Below are 16807 nucleotides of genomic sequence, written 5' to 3'. Positions count from 1 at the left end.
CTAGAAATATTATAAACGCAGAAATATCATCTATCACATGAACAGCCTCTGAGTACAAATAAATAAGGCTTGTTATAGGAATCTTCATTCTGTAATCAATAATGGTAGATATCTCAGTACATGTTATCCCTATGTATAACCAGAATATTTATTAAAGTCCTGTAAACACTTTTCCCACAGGCTTCTGAGACTATCCCCCTTCATGAGCAGGAGTAACATTTGTTCACTTCCACTGTTTTTGAATTATTCCAGATGCTAGGGATTGCTGAAAAAGACAAGTTAAAGAAACCATTAAGTTACCCCTTATGCCCAATTTAAATAATAAAATCTTGGAGTTGTATCTTTTTCTTATATAGCCAAAACACTTCCTAAACATTTATACCATAATTAAGGGACACTGAAAAAGGTTCAAGTAAATCATTGAATTCCCCATCCAGTCTTTTTATATTCTCAATTTATGAGTAGATTTAAACAAAAAAAATCTACAATCTTACAAGGATCTGTTAGTGTATTATCACCTTCAGTGATCTTAGCACTAGACTTTTGTTCTTTGTGACACTCTGTATGGATGCCATGTGTTTGGTTGACCATTGCTTTGGTCAACAGCTGGAAATGCAGGGTTGTTTGTTTGAAAATCAACTTTATTGAATGAATGTTTTGTCAGATGTTTGCTTTGTTGAAAAAAGCTATGTGGGATGTAAGCAAAGTGTGTGTGTTTGCCCAAATGTGAGTTTTGGTTAGGGTTAAATAAGGTGATATATTAAGTGTGTGTGTGTGTATGTGTGTGTGTGTGTGTGTGTGTGTGTGTGTGTGTGTCTGGCCACCCTACCCCTAACCCTAACACTAACCCTAGCCGTAATATGCATCCATTCCCATAACACTACCACTTTTCAGACAAATTTGACCTGAATGTGGTCAGGTTATGGGTAGTGCATCTGAAAAGGCAATTTGTTTCCTTTTTCAATGAGCTGAATGCCGATGTATGTTGAATGTGAGATGTTGTAGTGCATATTTTGTGTGTCAGCCAGCTGATATGTTGACCATTCATTATATAATGCTCTGAACATACCTGAAAAAGACTTCTTGATGGCCATTATTCCATTACTAAGTATATGGTCAAACTTTTTTTTTCTCTTCTTGTAGTCCATCCTACCTACCATTTTAACATAATCCATGCATATTTTTTTAAATTTTTTTCTGATGGAGATTCTTTCACTATTATTTGCCTTCTTTCCCTGTCCCTTATTCTATTTTTAATTTCCCTATTTAATGAGGAGGGTCATATTGTACTTTGGTTCATATATTTCTTCATCAGTGGAACATACATAGTTATTAAATAATCCATTTTGTTGTTAAAGGCATCCATCACCCTGAACTCCTAACCCATCAAGTTGACTTTTCTAATTCCATTTACCATTGGGGTTGCACTTTTCCTCACTGCATAACTGTGGAGTCAGTATACATAATTTGGGAGGTGGGTTTCAGTATTTTGTATAATTTAAATTGTACTAGAACTGACACGATGAAGAGAGTAAATGAAAAGTTTTTTTTGGGAGGTTAACAAATAAAAGTTTCTCAGTAAAAGGGTTGAAATATAAAGTGAAAGAAGAAAGACTGTATAATTACAAAGAATACATAAGGGAAGAACATCACTACATTTATTACATCTATTTTTAGGATGTAGATGGCTAAATCAGATGTGGGAAGACTTTGAAGTATATTAGGTATATGAGGGTTGGTAAAATAGATGAAAGTATGATTTGTTATTTGGTGTTTAGGGATGGGTGGGGGTTAAAGGAAGAGGTAGATTAAAACTGATTTATTTTGTTTGGATATTAGAAAGATACAGGATATTGTTGCATATCAAAGAATAGGGCAGAAGGACTAGAGTGAGATGTGAAATAGAATATAGTATTGTATGTAAAATATGGTTAGACTGCAGGAAAAGGAAAACATACTAGTATAAATACAATGGTTTAACAAGAGAAAGCATTATGAACTTGTGGTTATTATTGTTCTGTAAAGGAAGGGGAGCAATATGGAATTTAGGTTATATAAAAACTGTAAAATCTGTTCTGCTGTCAGGAATTTATATTTATTGCATTACATACTTATTATTTTAGAATGAAAACTATTAATGGTGTTTAGTGTTTGATTTGAGATATTTTTAATTAAATTGGAATTACTGAGATATGTTACAATAGTTAAGTTTGTGAGATGTGTTATAATATTTGTTTTACTCTTTTTAATATATATATTTTTTATCAATATCTTCTCTATATGATGAATGCAATGAGATGTACATCTCAGTGACCACCAAATGAGACCTCAGTTTAATATCTCATCCAAAATAATGCGGCTTTGACATTGTCCCCATGCTGTTCTTCAGCATTATTTATGTATGTATGTATGTACGTGTGTTTACATTTATTTATTGACATTTGTTTACCAGGGAAGTCCAACTGGGTAATAAACATCCATTTTCAGCACAGACCCTGGGAACAAAGCTCCAGAAAGTTAATGAACATCAAATAAAACAGTAGTGTAGGTGTAATTAAAAAGAGTGTATACATACAATTTGACATTTGAATACATAGGATAGAGTAAAGCAACAGGATACACCCATAATAATAAAAGAAAAAATACATTTAAATATGACAATCAGTATATACAAAAGTATTAGAAGCATAGTCTACTGTGCTAGGAAATAATGAAAAAAGATGATACATGAATCAATGAAGTAAGGGAAAATCAAATTACAGAACCCACAACTTTTTGCTCTTTCCAGCAATAAAGGTGAGTATGCCACATTCAGACATTGTCCTTTCTTTCTCATCTCTAGCCACGAAAAGACCTCTTTCTCTTCTGGCACCACTATCTTACTAAGACACCTTTGTTCTCTTCTCAATTGAAAGAACAACATGTCTTCTGGAATGTCATACCGGAAATTTCTCTGTCTTCCCTATCTTCAGTAAAAGTCTCTACCATCTTACTGAAAATTTCCAGCACAACCTTTTTTTGTTTGTTTTTTTATTTTTTGTTTTTGTTTTTTAATATTTTTGAAGCCACTCTTGGATAGCACTGCTGTCTCTACTACTCCCCAGCCCTCCTCTAGACTGACTGGCTTTCTCCTCTGGACTGAAGGCACAAATTTGGGGTCATAACTGGTGTGGCAATTTTCCATTTTTGGAGGGAGAGACCGCAGATGAAGGCATCTAGACCAGCATCATCCTCTTCTAACTTCATATTTTGTTGCATGCCCCAAACTCTCCTCCAGGGAATTGGCATCTAATGATAGAAGCACACACCCATGGGATGGGTATTTCTGCCTATGACATGTTAATGTCAGTCCTCCCCCTCAATGCATCCCTGCACTTGTTTGGCACTAATGCTACACTTCTGCCTTTGCTGGAGAGTGGCTTAGTGCAATAAAAATCTCACATTCTCCTCCTTAAGTAGGTGAACTGACTTGTTGGCCATTAAAGCCTACCTCTGTTCTCCTCAGCCATCCCAGGTCACCAACAAGACCGATGTCCTATCCCTGTGTTAGCAGGTCAGTACTGCAAATGTTTATTACAAAATCCACAAATAATGCTGCCAACACTTGTATGGAACTAAAAATGAGTCAAGATTATCTAAAACCAATACAAATATTAAATATAAGCTTTTATACAAACCGTGTTCTTCTTCACACACAGCAAACCATACAATACTTTAACATTGCTTTTGTACGCTTAAATAAAATGCATCAACTTATTAGCACTATGATACAATTTACATAATGAAATTTCTTTCATCATTCAATCCATAATCCACTGGAGACAACACTCTGCCATTTAATTTCTAGTAAGCAATTTTCACAATCACCATTATCATCATATATACATTGCAGCACCTTAAAACTACATGCACCACCAGATTCACAAACATGCTTAGCCAGTGCATTATTAAAACTCCCTTTTGTTATGTCATTTTTCTGTTCTATAATTCTGTCAGTTAAACTTCTAAGTACATTCCATTTGACTGTACATGTTGGATTCATGTAGATTACAACGGTGGAATCAATCAGAATACAGGTGATGTTTTTTGTGAATCGCATATGTGTGTGGGGGAGTATAGTTTACATATGTCAACACAAATACAAAGGAGCAATTGAAAAAGAAAGCTCGAATGCTTGGTAATATGTAATACACTTTATTCCATTGAGACTCCTATTCCTTCGAAGGAGGAGGAGCTTTCTTTTTCAATTGCTCCTTTGTGTTGGCTGGACTGTTTAGAGCAATTGTTTTCCATTTGTTGACTTTATTATAGTTTACATATGTGTTCTGTACACGATTAGTATGGTTGCACAATGTTTTGTGGACGTATAACATCTTTAACCCCATTGTGTACCTTTTACCTTTGTCTATAAATCATGTAGGGCTTACTTTTTTTTGCCATACCACCTCTACACCACACTATACAATGTTTATGAATAATAATAATAATACTGATTTGTTAACCAGGACGGCCCACTGGACACACAGTTCCTTTCCATGTGTGATCTGGAAGCAACATCTGCTTACATGAATTGCTATAGCTCATACAGTAGGCAAATGAGGGCTAAAGGAATCAAACCCTGTATCACAGGAACTACAGCTCACAGCCATAACAGTCTGCACCAGCTGGGTAGTGCTCTTTATAATAAGCAGAGGAGTCTTGATTCTAGTGCAAAACCTTCTTGTTTCAATGGCCAGCTGCTACCACTAGTGTTAGTGAATTATACTTACTGTTTCATATTATTTATTTAGTGCTGTTAAATGGGCATGTGGACTCATCCCAAAGGAACCAGTCCGGCTACTGCACAGACTATAAACAAGTAATATAGACAAATAAATACAGATACTTACAATGATATTTAAGATTAAGCAATACAATCAATTCATAAACCCAACAATAAAGGTATTGTTAAATGCAAATGTGCTCAACTCTAGGAATAATACAATAAGTAATACAGTGCAAAATGCAAGTGAAAGGAAATTACTGTTGAGCTGACCATACTAAAGAACATCACAAAAAAGAAACACCAGCAGAAGATGGAACAAAGTATAAGATATAACCCTGTGTTTGCAAGACTCAGAACAAAATTTGATAAGCACAATGTAATATGAGGACAAATGCATCTTTTATAGTTGGATGTGGTATTTAAGTAATGTAGCAGTAGTAAATTGTTTATGTTCATCACAGTTACTTTTTTCAACTGGAAGTGCATCCCTCACCTTGAGAAGTCATGGCCAATTGCAATTAATTTATTAAATATACACTAACTTTACCCCTCCTCCCCCAAGGGTCCTATCACAACACCAGAAGAAAGCCTGGTACCCACCATTTCTGTGGCACAGGTAAAAGCTGCATTGTCCAAAGCCAAGAATACAGCATCCATGGGACCTGATAATATCCCTGGCTGCATCCTACATGAGCTACAAAATGAACTGGCACCAAATCTGTGTGCCCTGCTCAATCACAGCCTTACCTCAGGCTATGTCCCTAACGAATGGTGCACTGCTACAGTCATCCCGCTCCATAAAGGGGGAGCAACTATGGACCCTGAGAACTATCGCCCCATTAGCCTGATGAGTCAGGTATGCAAAGCTATGGAGCGCATCATCATGGACCTGCTTAACAAAGATATAGGCAATCTCCACACTCTTGACCCCACACAGTTTGGCTTTGTCAGGGGGAGATCCTGCCTGCTGAACCTGGTTGATTTCTTCAAGACAGTCACCAAGGTTGTGGATGAGGGTAAGGCAGTGCATACAGCCTACCCTGACCTGGCCAAGGTCTTTGATGCCATTCCCCACTCAGGTATCATTGATAAACTCACCAAACTAGGCATCAGTCCTTACATTACTAGGTGGATTACAAATTGGCTCACAGACAGGACCCACAGAATGAAAGTTGTGGATTCCGAGGCAGACTGTCAATCAGTCACGAGTGGAGTTCCACAGGGCTCTGTCCTGGGCCCTCTCTTGTTTGGAATCTACTTCTCAGAACTCCAGTCCAATACAGAAGGACTCTGGCTGACCACATTCACTGATGACTGCAAGCTAGGAGTCATTATCAACTCCCCAAGTGATGCAGACATCCTACAAAAGGGCCTCTTTGAGACCAGTGACTGGTGTCGGAACCATGGCCTGAAGCTTAACTCCAAAAAAATGCATTATCATTCCCTTTGGAAAAAACTCAGTTCCCATGAGTTACCACATTGAATGGGGCCCATTGAATAGTGAAGGGGCCATAAGAGATCTGGGCACCCAGGTCGACAGCCACCTCACCTTCGACGACCACATTGCCATGGTGGTCAGAAAGTCCTTCTACGTGGCACATCTTATAACCAAAGGTTTCACATCCAGGAAGAAAGAGGTCAACATCCCTCTCTAATCATCCCTCATTAGACCAATCATCTAATATAATGCCCCGTTTGGCACGTACCTGACCAGACACCTACAACAGCTGGAGAGGCCACAAAAGTACTTAAAAAAAGGATCCTAGGCCTTAAACACATGCCCTACATGGACAGACTCAAGAAATGTCAGCTGTTCTCAGTCTCTTATTGTCTACTTAGAGATGATCTCTGGTTGACTTACAAAGCCATGTCCGACCCAGCCCTACTTGAAATGCTATAACAAAAGAAATCCCAATCGTCCCGCACCATATGCTCCGGAGATCACAACCTCATTACCACAATTAACAGAACATGCCAGAGGGAGAAGTTCATCTCCCAAAGACTGCCCATACTCTGGAATAAGCTTCCCATTCATGTCAAGAGAAATCTTGATGAGCGGATGGGTAACAGTCCAGGGATCATTCCAGTTGCCCTTCTGGATATTGGGTGGCACGGTGCCTGGGCAATTTTTCTTTTTTGGGGTTAGGCTTGTAAAGGCTCCAGGGCCATTAGACTAGTACACACCAATGAACATAGAACAAAAGTAAGTGACCTAATCAGTAAGGACTGTGATTTAAAGATTATTGCTCTAACCTTACAGAGTTATGAAGCAGGGTGCCTAGTAACAATATGAGGAATGCTTTTTTAGTAACCTAAACTGACTTGGACTTAAAATGTGCACTTTGAACTGGACAGTCAAATCACTATAGCTTTGCATTCTTTAGGAGTTGACTCGAAGTAATAACATTTTTTTTTTATTCCTTCTGTATTGGATTAGTGTCTCACCATTGTGTACTGGATCCACTTCTAAGTTTCATGTTATATAGCAGCCTTCTGGTCTGGAAGGAATGTCAGACCTGCTTCTCATAATTCTGGTCTGGTAGGAAGGTCAGATCTCCTTCTCCTAATTCTGGTCTGGTAGGAAGGTCAGATCTCCTCCTTGAAATTCTGGTCTGGTAGGAAGGTCAGATCTCCTTGTCGTAATTCTGGTCTGGTAGGAAGGTCAGATCTCCTCCTTGTAATTCTGGTCTAGTAGGAAGGTCAGATCTCCTTCTCGTAATTTTGGTCTGGTAGGAAGGTCAGATCTCCTCCTTGTAATTCTGGTCTGGTGGGAAGGTCAGATCTCCTTCTCATAATTTTGGTTTGGTAGGAAGGTCAGATCTCCTTCTCGTAATTTTGATCTGGTAGGAAGGTCAGATCCCCTCCTTGTAATTCTGGTCTGGTAGGAAGGTCAGATCTCCTCCTTGTAATTCTGGTCTGGTAGGAAGGTCAGATTTCCTTCTCGTAATTCTGGTCTCGTAGGAAGGTCAGATCTCCTCCTTGTAATTCTGATCTGGTAGGAAGGTCAGATCTCCTTCTCGTAATTTTGGTCTGGTAAGAAGGTCAGATATCCTCCTCCTACTTATTCAGACAGTATTAGACACAATAGTGCAGAATGTTGACTGGTCCTTAAACCTGAGGCTGAGGCAGTTTATGCAGCCTTATGGTTCCGTAGTTCTACACTTATTTCTGAAAGAGCTGCAGTAGTAGTTGTCACTAGGAAGAAGGCTTTGGTAACAATATTTGAACCATGCTAAAATAAACTGTTTGAAAGCTGTATAAACCAAAGTCTTTGAATCACCAAAGGAATGCTGTACTTTGTAAGACAAGGAGATAAAAGATAAAAATGCTCAATTTCATTGAATTCATGGCCTATTCTGATAGTATATTTAAATATACAGACTACTTTGCTGATATTGCAAGCAGGCAAACATTCCCTCAAAAACTTGCAAACCTTCTCCTTTAAATCATCATTTACAGCCTAATTTACATTTCCAGTCCCTCGGGATAATATGATAACCCAGTTCAGATTATGTCTGGAGGTAAGTAATTTTCACATTCAATGCTTTGCTCGAAGTTTCCAATCTCCTGTTTCCCTGGCATATATAATCTATGTGCTAAACTAATTAAGGAATTCTTACATATCTACATATCATTCATTTTTTATAATTCTCATTGTCTTCTGATAAAAAAAAAATCACACATCTGTAAATCAGCCACAGTCATTTTAGAGCCTAAACTAATGATCCTGAAATTTCCTGTAGCTCCGTTTGCTTTTCCCCCACATTGGTGATTAAGCATTACTTGTTTTTATGTTTGTATAAAACAAATAAGTGGTTAAGCATTACTTGTTTTTATTTTCTTATATGGAATTCTGCCAGAAAACCTAATACACCTTTAGCATTTTAACAGTGCCACTAATTGTATGGATTCTTAGGGATAGCCTCTTTGAAATACGGATACAGACAATGCCAAATCTTATATCTGTGGATTATTCCATGGCCCTTAGATCTACTGAAGGAGTTTGGAGTCTCATCCTCTGTTGTTTTTCCACACTCTCTCATCCAGTAGCTCCATGGAAACTGCTGATGGCTCCCCTACCTTCAAGGCAGTAGGCCTATTCATTCCAGTGTGGGTGAAAGCCAGGAATCCTTGGGCTGTGTGGGAGCCTTATGAACCATTTGCTCCTGCTTGGGGAAACATCGCTAGCCATTCATTACCCCATGATAACAACCATATTAGAAATGCATCAAAATGTACCTACATTGTAGCTGGCTCTGTGGAGCAGAAGAATACTGCTCTGAGTGCAACCCAGATGACATGAGTTTGATTAGTGAGTCCAGGAACTGCAGGATCTAGTAACTGAAGATGGAAATGAGTAGCCAAAGCTATCTCCTTGATCATGGTTTAGGGATGGTACTTCTGATCTACTATGCTTACCACTAAGCAGCAGAGATTTGATGGTACAGGAAAGCAGCGTAGACCAGGGATATGGGATTGGTACCATTAAGCCTCATCAACATTTGGATGGGAGCATGAACATGTAAGGAGAAGGTGTTATAAATTCCTTTGGTGATATGCCCAGGTCAGCTGCCTAAGGATGGGAGTTAGGAATGACAAAATCCTCCCCCTTACTAGCCTGAAAAAAGAAATGGTGTCTCTCAGTTGTAGCATAGGTGAAAAGATCCCCTGCCTACAGAAAGCTAGGCTCTGTCCTTAAATGCAGAGAACACCATTCAGGGTGAACATGAAATGTAGCTTTCATGGCTCACTGGCTGACATTTTCCAAGGTTTTAACCCTTGCCACACATCGGACCCAAGGCAGAGTTGTTGACAAAGCAAATAAAGCAGTGATGTGGAATGCCACTTGGATATGAAGATAGGAAATAAACAAGAAGCCATGGCAGAGGTTTAATGATTGGCAGACATGAGGAATAAACTCCAATAAAATGACCAAAAACCACATTATGAAGTCATATGTTTATATCATATGTCAGACAAGTTACTTAAGCAATGTGACCCTTGCCTCAAGGTAACTGGAGGGCTCATCAGAGAGCTGCTTTTCAAGATACAGTTAGACTATTGTTTACTAGGTAATTCAGAATGTAACTAGAAGAGGTTGCATGCTCTGCAAAATAGAAGGGCTTGATTTACTTTCACTGCACAAGTGGGTGGGGGAGTCATGTTAACTTGCTGACTGTGTTTTTAGTTATTGCTGTTACTATGAATCAGTGTCACTACAAACCACTTTCACTGATATCCAAACATATTTTTTTTCCTGAATCCCCTTTGTGGCTAGAGATCCCATCTTATATATGTTAACTCCATGGAATGGGCAACCTCTATGATCGCCAAATGCATTTTTCAGTTATATTGTACTCATTTGCACTAATGGCACTTGCATCGATAGCAGTTACAGAATTGATTGGTTCGGGCACAGCTGTACCAATAAATATTAGCTTCTTTAAGAACTAGATGATATTGCCATAATATTTCCTGAACTACAAAGTCTATGCATCATCAGGGAATGGCTAGTTAGTAGACACATGGAAATGGCAGAATAAGCTTTCTGTCTGACACTGAGACTTTTGGTATGAGAAATCATGCTGCCATTTGCATGAAGAGTTAAACATTTACCGGGTCTTGATCATTTCTTAAATGGGATGAAGCTTATAGAGGTGAGGAATGGCAGATTAAATGTACCAAGGGCCTTGCGCTGTTTTCAAACCACGTGCTTCCCACACATTTTTAGGACCATGCACATAGATGGATATGTTCTTTGAGTTCATTTTCCTGATTATTTTAACTTATATTTCTTGTTTAGTACAGCAACATTTTTAAGAGTGTGTATTGGTTTACTTCAAGAACATTTTTAGAATGTATTTTTTTTGTAGTTTCAAACAATTTTTTTCTGTTAAATTTTACTAGCCACTAATGGCAAAATTACCAATTAGCACAGATAGTCTGTAACCCCTATCAGCAGTTATAGCCACTTTGTTGAAAGTGTACACACCCTTATTGTTAAAAAGAAATATATTACATATACTTTATAGGTAGCCTTGCATGAACTACATGAAGTTTTATAAAGCTCACTAACATCACACCAACAGACCCAGCCATGCAGAGTACGGAAGACTATGATGAGAGCATAAGAAATATTAACCACTTGACAACATATGTTAAGTCAATATGCACAATATCTGCAGAAGTAAAAGTCATCTGAATAATCCCACACTAAAGAGAACTATTACTAATGCAGCCACTACTGTTGGCAAACAACCTTGTATTCCAGTGCTTCATCTACAAATGCAATGCCTGCTGCCCTTGATGAATAAATGGCTGAAACTGCATTAAAAATTGGTGTGCTGATGATATTGCCATAGCATTTCCTGAACTACAAAGGCTATGCATCATCAAGGAATGGCTAGTTAGTAGACATGCAGTACAGTAGACTACCAGGGATCCTAGCCTAAATTTCCAATTGCCCCAAAGCACTGTTTGGTTAAGCAACTTTCTGAAGGTCACATAGTAGGCAAATGAAGGTGTAAAAATTCAAACACAACACCCTTGACACACGAGGCAGCTCATTAACAAGTCAGAGCTTTAGTCCTGTGTGCTAACTATTAAACAACAACAAAATGTTTTACAATCGCATCCTGTAGAGAAGACTGTTATCACAGAAAAATGCAACAATAACTGCTTAGTGGATGCTGAAGATTGGGTAGTTTTGAACATCATTCCAAATAATGCAGATTGTAATTATCTGAAAAATGTCACCCCTTTCAAAGTTGTTGGAGGATGTAAAGAAGGTACTGTGAACATATATTACTAAAATATAACATGTTTAGAGTATATTACAAAATCCATGCCTAGCAATGAATTTATTGAATGAAAAAAGCAAAAGAATAAAAGACAATATAGATGTTGCAGCAGATTTTGTTCAACAACCCACAAGTCATAAAAAAATCTGAAATATTACTGCATTCAATATACATTTTAGAGGGGGTGGTGGTCTTACATACCTGCAGGACTCCTATATCATTTTTGACCTCCCAGGTCTGGCCTATCTAAATACCTAAATACCAAACGGGCAAAAAAACAAACTTTAAAATGAAACACCAGGACGTAAACTGAGGAACGGCACCCAAAAGAAACAATAAACAAAGTATTTATTAAGCGCTTTTCGTTTGACAAAGTAGCAAACTTCTTCAGACATTAGAAATCACATGTAACAAGTGCTTAAATACAAAAGCAATTAACCACACTTTTAATTAGTAAAAAACATTTAAAGGGGAATAATCGTTTAAAATATTTTCAAGCACCACTCACTAACTAATAAAACCCTCATAATTGCTAATCAAACCTAAACTAGTATTACTATAAAAATTACATTATATTATTGTAACTAAACAAATTATAATGAGGTCAAATATAGTGTATGACAGACTGAGTAACTAAGCCCAGGTTTTTTAATGACTTATCTTAATCAGACTACCCACTTTTTAAAGTTCACTTCCACATTTGATACAGGGTCCATAGCATACCTCAACATTTTACTATCTAAAGATTACGTTGCTCAAAAATTTACAGCTACTATTTATAGAAAGAGCACGTACTCGAACTCATTTCTCCATTTCTCTAGCTGCCACCCCCTTCACCAGAAACGATCGATAGTAAAGGGTCAACTTGTCAGGGCAGCTCGTATTATTACATTGGACAAGGATTTTCATGCTGAATGTTTACATTTAAGGGACATGTTTATACATCGAGACTACCCTGAACATATGGTAGAGGAGATTGTAGAAGAGGTAATAAGTAAACATTTGAGAAACTTTTATAGACCAATTTTGAGTAATGAGTGTACAACACAAAGTGTAGTAGACACTACCCCCTCACAAGAGTGTGCAGTGACAGGAGAGGGATGTTTACTTGAACCAACTGCTGTCACCTTTGTGACTACTTACAACCTTAACAGCAGAGACTGCTTCCAGATACTGAGTAAAAATTGGGCTTTGTTTAAGAGTGACAAGAATGTCTTTCAAAGACTAGGTGAACACCCGGTGGTGGTTTACAAGAAAGCTAAGAACCTTATGGCACACTTTGAACAACGCCCAATTAGACGTTTAAGAACAGTCGGTATGTATAAATGCCAAGCATGCAATTATTGCCAGTTTATCACCGAATCTAATAGATTTACGGTCCACAACCAACAATATAATTTGAGGTTGAGAGTGAACTGCAATTCTAAAATGGTAGTTTACTTAGCTCAGTGCCAGGCATGTTTGGCCTTCTATATTGGTAAAACAGAGACGAGGCTTCGTGACCGTATTTATGAGCATACTTATTCCATTAGGAAACATAAACTTGAGAATGCCTTGGCTAAACATACCTCACAGTACCCTAACCATACTTTTAAATTTATAGTAATTGATCAGGTACTTCAGAATCATCGAGGTGGTCCAGATATGTTAAAGTTGGAAGAATTAGAGTTAAGTTGGCAGATTAGGCTGAATGCCTACAATACACCAGGGTTGAATGAAGGTTGCTCAATTAGTAGTATCCTAAAGCTCAAAAGTCTTACCAGATGACACTCTAAGGCTTACCCAGTCTGTCATACACCATATTTTACCTCATTATAATTTGTTTAGTTACAATAATATAATATCATTTTTGTAGTAATACTAGTTTAGGTTTGATTAGTAATTACAAGGGTTTTATTAGTTAGTGAGTGGTGCTTGAAAATATTTTAAACGATTATTCCCCTGTAAATGTTTTTACTAATTAAAAGTGCGGTTAATTGCTTTTGTATTTAAGCACTTGTTACACGTAATTTTTAATGTCTGAAGAAGTTTGCTACTTTGTCAAACAAAAAGTGCTTAATAAATACTTTGTTTATTATTTCTTTTGGGTGCCGTTCCTCAGTTTTCATCCTTGTCTATCTGAATACCTGGTAACATATTCCTGCAGCATATGTCTTCATATTCAACAGAGCTGGATCATGGTCAAATGGGACCCTCTGCAGGTAATGGAACATCCCCCACCCATAACAATATCTCATTACTTCACTCTATCTCCCCCACAAATTACCATAAATCACTGTTCAAACCTCTTGAGTGTGCATACTTTCTTCCTAACTTTTACAATGGTCACAGAGACTTGGATTTAATTAAAACTTTTATTTCAGATTTTACAGTAAAAACACTGACAGCCATTTGCTAAACAAAACTGCATCACAGTGAAAACAGATTTAGCATGATAAACAGTAAGCGTCTCGTCCCTTGAATCTCACAGTTATTGAAAAGGCATCTAGCAGCCCATTAAACTGCAAGAGACTTGCAGGGATTCAGTCAAATAACTTACAGTGAAGCACTAATTAGGGTCTCCGTGAAAGGTGCAGGAATTGAAAACACCAATGTTTAATGCATTTGCTAACATCCAGTGACAGCCCACTGGACCCACATGTTCCTTTTCAGGGCAGCCTAGGAATACTGTTTGGCAAAGTGACTTGACCAGAGTCACACAGTAGAAAAATGAAGGCTGAGGGAATCAAACCCTGCAATATATGTAGCAACTTATTAACAGTCCATAGCCTTACACATCTGCTCTAAGTAGTAGACAAGCTGCTGTAGCCCAAAGTGCATTTCTCAACCCCATGACCACTAAATTAGTATTCATACATGAATATAAAAATTTTACTGAAAACTTCATGTTGTCCAGTTTACTCACAGCCAGATAATAAATACACTGTCAACAGCTATCAAAACAAGGAAACCAAGGATTCTATGCAAAGAATATTGCTCATATGATGATGCTGTTGTTTGCTGATTCCCTTCTTTTTTGATAACTACTCTGTATTGCATGAACCAAGTACTTCCACTATCACTCACACACACACACACACACACGCACGCACGCACGCACACACACACACACACACACACACACACACACACACACACACACACACACACACACACCAGTTATGACACCTGAGATATCAGCTTGAGATCAAATATATGAATAAGTTCATAAACAATGTCCCAGAAATGTATCTCAGCTATTGTCAGAACCATATAGGGCAATTCAATGCAATGCCACTCTGCCCTCTCAACGTCTTAGCTGAAGAATCAGAGATGGAGACCTGAAATCAGGAAAACATTTAAAATACTTCTCTTAATAAGCAATTTCTTAGAATAACAAACTTAGCATTATCAAACATTTTCTGAAGGATTCAAACTTTGACGCTCACAAGCCTGCCTATTTAGTGAATGCAATCCACAATAATTTGCCAGGAAGCCACAAATTTTATAAGGAACAGATCAAATTACTGCTCAACTTCTTCGCTCAGAAAGTCTGGACAAAGGCAAAAAATGATGGGGGAGGGAGATGCTCAAAAAAGGACATATTTTACTTATTTTTTGTTAAGAAGGGAAACCTACTGAGCAAATTTCTCAAAAGTACACAGTAGGAAAATTGAGGATTCAGACCCTGTATTTTTGACTGCAGGAAGCATTTTAACAGCTCAGTGCTTAAAGTACCAGACCACTCTAATTCACTTAAAGAAATTACAAAATGAACATGCATTTACTGAGCAATAAGAACCATGAAACTCTAATGATCCCCATTACTGATTGACTGTGACCCTCAGTAATTTACCAGAAAAAAAAAGTTAAGAGGACAGGACATAACTATAAGACAACATCAGATATGTTCTGCAAAATCAGAGACATTTAAGAGGCAGACTTCATTAATTCATTAATTAACAGAACAACAGAAGAAACATCAACATTAATTTTCAACACAATAACTATGAAACTCTAAGACTGGTATTACTGACTAACTGTAATACTCAGTGACTTACAAGAAAATTAATAAGTTATTAGATATCTGTCAGTTAGTGCAGAGGATTAAGGTTCCAAGCCCTTAATTATCTGATTCCTCTAATTGAGAGTACGGGGTTTGACTTCTTTCTACCTCCAGTTGCCTACTATATAATTCTGAGCAAGGTACCTAATCAGACAATGCTCCTGGGTTGTCCCAAAGTGAGGATTTACCTACAAGTCTTTTATAAAAAGGATAGATTCATTTTCTGTGTGCTAAGAACTTTGGAACTCGAATGACTGTAACACAAAGTAAGGCCTTTACATGATGAACTGGAAACATGAGATCCAAAGTGCAGTCCAGAGTCAAACAAACCCCATAGTTCAGCAAAGTGGACCACAGACGCACACTTATATTACACATTACTAACCCGAAACTATGCTACCCACTCTTACCCTCCGAAACTACCTTCCGGGGGGGTGGTCTTCCCCCTGAAACTGCCTTCCAGGAGTGGGATTACTACATTTATCACTCAAGTCTCAGTTATGCTCATCAGTTTTCAAGTCCCAAAGTGGTGTGTGTGTGTGTGTGTGTGTGTGTGTGTGTGTGTGTGTGTGTGTGTGTGTGTGTGTGTGTGTGTGTGTGTGTACATATGAGAGCACAATAGGCTTTGTGTATCAATATTCTTCATGACAGCATTTATTGCCATGCCTGGTTCAAGCAATGATTCAACGGCCTCCATGAGGAAAATAGACTAAATTACAATCCAAAGTTAATCTGCATAAATAAAAAGACTGAGTACAAAACTAAAGATTTCATGGAAAATTATTTCAACTGAATGAAAATGGCCACATGATATCAGCCAATGAACCTGTAAAAAGCACTAAAATGGTACACTTGTCTTGTATAAAGACGTTTACCAATGTATTGCCCAATTAGAAGGTGTTTTTGATACTACGGAAACAGCAACCGTGATCCAGAAATTCTTAGTCACTTGTGCGTGAATGGGTGTGCCTTCCTTGAAGGTTGGGTGTCGGGCTGGCAACTCGACACCGTAAAAATCCACTGCCAATTATTAGCGTTATGGAGTTCCACTGTGGCGACCCCTAACTGGGAAAAGCCGAAAGACATTACTTTTTATTAGAGAGCTGTAGCTGATACTCAAGAAGTGCCACACACGTAAAAATGTGGGTGAAATGCTGAAAAAGCACAGATGGACATGCTATATTATTACACAGTACA

The sequence above is a fragment of the Protopterus annectens genome, chromosome 6.part0 (assembly GCF_019279795.1).
Source record: "Protopterus annectens isolate FY-2018-M chromosome 6.part0, PAN1.0, whole genome shotgun sequence".
Taxonomy (NCBI): Eukaryota; Metazoa; Chordata; order Ceratodontiformes; family Protopteridae; genus Protopterus; species Protopterus annectens.
The sequence above is the reverse complement of the archived record's forward strand: the minus strand, read 5'-3'. Positions refer to the sequence as shown.